The sequence below is a fragment of the Sparus aurata genome, chromosome 20 (assembly GCF_900880675.1).
Source record: "Sparus aurata chromosome 20, fSpaAur1.1, whole genome shotgun sequence".
NCBI lineage: Eukaryota > Metazoa > Chordata > Actinopteri > Spariformes > Sparidae > Sparus > Sparus aurata.
Window position 1 is genome coordinate 23,061,011 of NC_044206.1, and position 7,422 is coordinate 23,068,432.

At 40.9% G+C, this 7,422-nt stretch overlaps 1 protein-coding gene across 9 annotated transcripts in view; it reads right to left on the minus strand.

Moving 5' to 3' along the window:
• Positions 1 to 6,689, minus strand: part of meox1 (mesenchyme homeobox 1) — a 76,650-nt gene extending 69,961 nt beyond the window's left edge. For all 9 annotated transcript variants that reach the window (XM_030401350.1, XM_030401346.1, XM_030401345.1 and 6 more), the window contains exon 1: positions 6,225 to 6,689. The gene's annotated coding sequence lies outside the window, so the exon portion shown is untranslated. The remainder of the gene's footprint in view (positions 1 to 6,224) is intronic.
• Between the last annotated feature and the right edge of the window lie 733 nt (positions 6,690 to 7,422).

Genomic DNA, 7,422 nt, shown 5'->3' on the forward strand with positions numbered 1-7,422 from the left:
CGCACAAACACAGACGCACACACAGGCACAATCACACTCTGATCTCAGATTTGATCGATGTATGAGGCCCTCTGTAAGTGCATAACATGTGTGCCATATGAAGCTACGGCCCCAAAGAGAGATGACTCAATCAGGTTGTGAGTATATACTGACAATTCTAAAGTTGCTATTTAGAATCCGACATCGGCTTTTTACTGCAGTGATGATGTTAGGGCCCTCTGCGGACGGCCGCGCTGCATTTCCCCACATCTGACTTGCATTTGTTTACATTCATTTATCAAAGCGTTCGATGTAGCCTGATTTATTTGCATGAGCATTTTTGTTTGTCCCAGAGGAGATTGTGAACTGAAAGTTTGGAGTTCATCAAGAAATACTTACGCCAAAGCAACATTTATATGAGACGTCCACAGAGGCTGGTAGAAATCTCTGGCCTGTCGCTGACATTAATCTAACAGGCTTTTATAACTTTCTGGATAGTTTTTCGACATTTTGTAGTTATGACATTCCTAATCTGTTTAATATTGAAATAAAAATATTTGTCGAGTGTTGTAATAATGACTTTCAGATCAACTCATCCAGGAACTTTTCGAATGCAAGTTTCTCATCTGTTTCCCTAAAAAATCTGCTTACGAAAATGCTAACACACAGTAGTGAGGCGGCGTTGGAGAAGGAAACAACCCTCACAATAACCCACTTAGAGACTACACAGATACATTTTTAAATCATGAGGCTTTTTTGCTCAAAACAAGGCAATTACTGGGGAACAATTTCTGTATTTCGTCTATCGAATTTCTTCCTCATAGAAAACAAGAATGTCCATTCTTTTCCAGTATGCTGCAGCCTTACGAGCCAGTGATCCCGAGGATCAAAACTGCTTTTCAACATTTGTAAGCGTGCCACAATGGGAAATTTCTCGAGAGACTTTGGGACAATTTGCAGCTGTGTTTGTGATCACAAAAACCACATAATATTAGATGTTGGGACTTCTCCAGCCCTGTTTGTGGCAACAGCACCAGGTATTTTAAGCCAAAAACATTCTCTTGTCCTAACTAACCAAGTGTCTCTTCTACCTAAACCCAACCGGACCATAAGCAACCCATTGCCATAACATAAAAGGGAAAATTCAACCTATAAAATTGCAATATAAAGAAAAGTTTCAACATATCCGTGGTTTGCAGGAACATTAACTGCTAACATTTACTCTGGTGACTGGTTTAAGAAAAATGCAGCTCTGAGTTCCTGCAGGACACCGACAAAATCCCAAATGTGCAACCAGGTGAAGCAGCACAACAACAACAGCATCGCATGCTAATAACACAGGTGCCTGCGGCAGGTACCGCACAGACTGGGGGCTGAACTGGATCTGCTCTAGGCCATGGAGCGCTGCAGGGAGAGGCAGCGATGACGCTGGTGATGATAACTCAATTCTTCCATGGAAAAGCCTGACTCACAGGATGAACATCCTCCGCTACATGTGTCTGTTGGGGCGGACCGCTTGTTCATGGTTATTAAATTACGGCTGTACCTGCTCGCCTCGCATCCCACAGATGAAAGTGGTTAGGACAGCCCAATTAGGAAATTATGCTTGATGTTTCCAATCAGGCGCTGCGCTAGAACAAAGAGAAAGAGACTCACCCTGGCCCATGGGGCAAGAACGCACGGATGTGGCCACGGAACGAGTGTGTGTTTATATGCACGTGAAATGTGGATGAGCTTCGGTCTGTTACTGAAATAAAGAGCATTAGTTCAATCACTGTACTTGTGCAGATATACAACATCATTCCCCAGTGCGTCCCTATCTTTCCCAACAATAATTACAATTCTGAAGATAAATATGGTCTCTATTAACAATCTACAGATTCCACTTGAAGTATGACTAAATATCATGGTCACGGTGGTTGTTAAGTTGTCCATAAGGACCTCTCTGCAGGTTTACATTACTAAACTGCACTAATGAAATAGAAAATATCATGTTCAACCGCAACCATTTAGTATAAATTGCCTTGCTTGGAGCTGCACTCCTTTTAGAGGCTGAAGTTCAACCATAGTGTGCCACAGTTTTGTTCTGACCCGAGTTCAACAAAAGAAAGGAGTGACTTAAAAAAAACCCACAGAACCCAACTGTTGTTTTAGCAATTTAAGAGATTTTGACCACAAGCCAGTGTGCTGTAACAGTATCCGCTTTTATGTGCTCGTAAAGCCACTTTTTCACACCACCATGCTGCCTGTTTGTGAAAACACTGGCAGCAGAGACACTTTTGAAGTATTTTTATCAATAGATGCAGAGTTTAATTACAAGTAGTGCTCTCAGGAATGCACGCCTGGAGAAATAATCATTTGTTTGGCGAATGATAGCTATTTCTTATGGTGGTGTGATCTGTTTGGACTGTTTTGCTGATGACAAATGCAGATCGCAGTTTAAATCAAGTTAAAGGTTTCTATCATAGGTTATGTTTCAGTTTAATCACGAGCATTACACCAATAATTCTACGGTGCGTAGAAACACTAATAAACAGGCTTAAACACTGACTGACTGTACCCTATGATTTCATGCTCTTGACTACACATGCATTTAAATAGAATTGCTCCTAGGCAATTTGCCTGTAACATTATCACAATGTAAATGTCTTGTTGGGGTTCATGTTATCGTAACTACGTTGGGAAACCTTGAATAAATTGACAACAGCGAACAGAGTTGGAACGAACCGTGCAGGGAGAACAGAGAGGTTGTCCATGGGTCACATTATGAACATGAGGGGTCACTGTTAATATCCTCTGTGGGGGAGATCACATCACTCCAGAGGGGGGAGACGTTTGGCAACCGGCCATGACATGTCAGTTTGTCGTCCTCTCACCTCTCAAAAAGGAGGTGTGAGCAAAAAAGTCAAAGCCAGCTTCACTGTACTCACTGCATTAAACACAACTGTTCTGTCAAGGCGGGTGAAATATCGGACCGAGCCAGTCTTCACCTCTTTTTATTCTTTCCTCCTCCTGGCGGCTTTTTCATCCTTTTATCATCAGTTCCTGCTTTTTTTTCTCGGCCACATCAACTGTCTCCCGATCCGTCTCCCAGGACGGCAAAGTGCTGTTTTAATGAAATTGTTCAACTTGACTTTGGAAGCGCACTAAAGGAAGGGGTGGACAACTGTTAATGCTGCTCCTGCCAAGGCGAAACAAAAAACAGCCAAAATAAGTAAGCTGCCCCCTTGGAAGCTGAGCTCAGACACATTCACTTCAGGAAACACGCTGTACATCTCCTCTCTGCCGACATGTAGCATTTATCTTGCTTCTCTGCTTGTACTCACACAGTTTCGGTGCTGGCATGGTTCGAGGAATGTCATCCGTCGGTTTACTACCTTGGTTGAGACTGATATATCTCAACAACTATTGGATGGATGATCGTCATGAAATTTTGAACAAATGTTTGCAGTTCCCAGACAGTAAATCTTAATGTAACTGCTGATCCCCTGATTCATGTACACAGCAGGATGAGATCTGATGTTTTCAGTGATCCTCTGACTTCTCATGAAGCATCATCATCAGCTCAGCACATCAGTTTGTCTATTACTTATGAGCAAATATCTGCAAAACTAATGACACTCCCATCAGCCTCAGCAGATTGGGGGTTGTTGTCGCCTCGGTGGCTGCGGTGGCTTTGGCTGTCGTGGCTGTAGTGTCTCTTGGCTTGTAGGTAGAGCACGATTATGTTAGATCGAGTTATTTCTGACTGAAACATTTTAAATCTATAATTTTTGCTTCACGGATCTGTGCAGACTTTCAAAGATAACAGCAACATCACTGTGTCTCTTCATTAAAATGTATGAGTTACTTTTATATTTATCATTTAAAAAACAAGTTACAAATCGAATACTTGAATGCTCATTATTACTGAGAACCGGGCTCATAACATCGATGTGTCTCAGTAGATCCACAGCCTCGTGGAGCAACTCGCACAGCTGTAGACACTTATTTTTGTTCATTTTTGTTTAAAGCCAAGCATTCTCATAAATGTGGTCATGCTGCAGCAGCACATCTACATCTTTGGATTGTCAAAATAACCCAAGATCTGGGCTCCTTTTTAATAAAATGCCTCTCTCTTCCATGCAAACTTTTCCCCACAAAGAGCAGAGGAGGCCCACTGAATGAAGTCTGAGTCATGAGGCTTAAAGGCCAGTCAACCTCTCCCAGCTGCCTTGTATGAGCGCCGCGAGCTATGGGGTGAGTGTGATGATGTTATGGGATTATTTTTATAGAACTGCAGCATGAGGACACTTTGCCTGTGTTGCCATGAATTATTCAACCCCCATCTGCGCTGTTGGAGAATGCAGTGTTTTTTTTGGGAACCCGGCGAAAGAGGGAGCTGCTCTTTTTTCAAGGAGAGAGACGGAGATTAAACGCTCGTTGCCTCTTTTATATGAAGCGTCACCTCAGATGTACGTTTGGCGGCCATCGCCTCGTCCTCCGTGAGCGTTTAGGGTTTATATTCACGACAGAGCTGTCGGCTCCCACACTCGACACCTTCTCCACCGCCACCATTCAAACACTCGTGTACCTGCATGCAGTGTGCCACACACACTCACAGCCACTTTGCCAGGTTTGCCTCCCTGCCAGCTCTTTCTATGAGCACTTACGCGTCTGAATGCATTGACTTTGTAAGCTGAAGACCACCAGGAAAGTAGATGATGAAAACTGCCAAAGAAGCACAAAAGTTGCCAGATTTGCTAGCTTGTCTGCTCGCTGCCAAGTGCTAAAAAGCCCACAGTGACAGCACGCCCACATACAGGTATTTCAATGCCTCAGTGGAGACTGAAGTCATTTGTTTCCCAGTTTTCCACAACAAAGTCCTGAAACCCTAAAAGACATCAATGTCACGCTTCAACACAACATCATTTTGCGATCTGAGACCAGCTGTGGACAGGTGAAATTGCTTGAAAAATAGGAATAGTCAAAAAGTAAGCCCTAGGGAAAGCCCTCGTTTTCCCTGCATCATTAAATTGAAATACGTCTTGGGAAACATAACTGCTTTCACCACCACAGAGCAGCACGTCTGCCATGTCTGGCAGAGGCCTGAAAGTGTGCATCACCATTTTCCAGCACATCAATAAGTGAGAGTGGCCTGATTGGGTGAGAATAAATATGGCAGGCGCAGCTAATAGTCAGTCTGCATTAAGTAGAATAGATGAGGGCTTCTTACGACTCCTTAGTCACCGTCTCAACTCCCCGCAAGAAATGCTCAGAAAATATAAGGTTACCTCAAACTAAATCTCCATGAGATGGAACAAATTTGCTCCCATATGTATTCACTCACTGGCATTAGATGCTCTTATGTCTTACTGATTCAGGCGAAATACGTGGTAAGAACAGAGATTTCTGGCCAATACAGTGAAATAATTCAAAATATAAGATTTGTGGCCGTGGGACTTTACATGATAAGCACTCAGTCATTGAATTTTAATGAGTAGCAACCTGACACTCTGTTCTTTGTCCAAGACACCACAAACTGATGTAAGACTGGAATGACGTGGTTGTAACTCAAGGTACCCGTCATTATAGTCACAGCCTGGCTGAACAGAAATAGACAGAAAACTGCAGTTTAATGTGTAAAAATACATCACATTTCATGAGCTCTTCCTATGTTTTGTGCACAAAATCTTAATGAGTAAAGTAACTCATAACTGCAGCTGTCAAATAAATGTAGTAATTTCTCACTGACAGTGGTGGCCCGTAACTAAGTACATTTACTCAAGTACTCTACTAAATTTGAAGGTACCTCTGTTTTACTTGAATATTTATTTTTTCTGTTTATATGCACTCCAAATTTCAAGGCAAATACTGTACTTTTAACTCCACTACAATTATTTGTTTGTAATTATTCATTTTAGTTACCAGTTACATTGTACCACTAGTTACTTTGCACTTAACTGTACATGTTAATAAATCAATTGATTTGATCAGCAATACCGGTAGTCGTTTGTATGTAACATGTAAATAATAGTATTTTTGAACCCAAGTACATTTAACATCAGATACTTTTAAGATTATATCTAAAGTACTATTTTTATGGGCGACTTTCAGTTTCAACAAAGTCATATTTTAACATGTTGTCTTAATTTTGTCCACATGTATAGCTTTTGGTTACTTAGAGAGTGTGCCAATGCAGTCACCAACACACATTGAATTAAAAATAAGGTGCCCTTTCACAGAAAGTAAAGAAACAAACTTACAGTTATCTTTTAGTCCATCTGGCAGCAGAGGCTGAAATCTTCATCAGAGAAACCCAAATGTTCACCGATAATATCTGAGCAGTCCAATTCTGTGTTTCTCCCAGGTTTCCCGGTCCATGCAGGTTTTGTCTGACCTTGAAGCTTCCCGTCCTGGCTCGGACATGTCCATGGTTTAGCTAGTAGCCACACAAGCTAACTAGCTAACGCCGACCGTTACTGCCCTTTTAGCTACGTAATTAGCATATTAGCTGCGCGGTTAGCATCTTTATTTCCGCTAATAACTACAGATAAACGGACCTCACACATATTAGCGCATATGTCCGGCCAAATTAACCGAAATTAGGTTGGAAAAGTGCAGACAGTGTCTTTAATGTTACAGCTAATGTTCCTCACTCCCAGCTGCTCAGATTAGCTTCTTTCTGCCGTTACTCTGCGAGCCTGTCCGCCATCTTTGTTTCTTCACCTCCTACCATGACAACAGGTGACTGACCTGCTTTGTCTAAACTACGCTAAACTCATACTTAAAAAGTGTAAAAGTAAAAGTGTAAAAGTGTAGATATCCTGTTAAAATATTACTTTGGTAAAAGTGAAAGTCACCCATGCAAATAGTACTCGAGTAAAAATATCTGATAGTAAATGTACTTTCATTACAAAAGTAACTTTTTGGCGGTAGTAGTATAAAAAACACAAGTAATAGTAAATTACACTCATAATTACATGTATGTATATACTGTATACCAGTGGTGGACTGGTTATCTGATTATAAGAACCTGGTTGTAATCTAATTACTAGAAATTGACTTATAAAATAACTACTTTGGCATGTAATCTGCAAAGTAGCTGGTTACTAATGTTATCAAATAAATGTAGAAGAGTAAAAAGTGCAATTTTACTTCCAAATGCAGTGGATTGAAAGTATAACATAGCAGAAAATGTAGATACTCTGGTAAAGTACAAATATGTCAAACTTGTACTTGAGTAAATGTACTTAGTTACATTCCACCACTGTTTCTAACAGCGACCAATAAACCAGACAGGTAAAAAATAAATGAAAAATCTGTATTTTCTATCTTATTTTATTACTACACATACAAATGTACTGTATTGTTCTGCTAAAACATATGATGGGCTGATCTCTGTTGTATCCAGTGTTTAAACTATTAGATCAAATGTTTCATTACAGTGTAGGAGTAAATCTA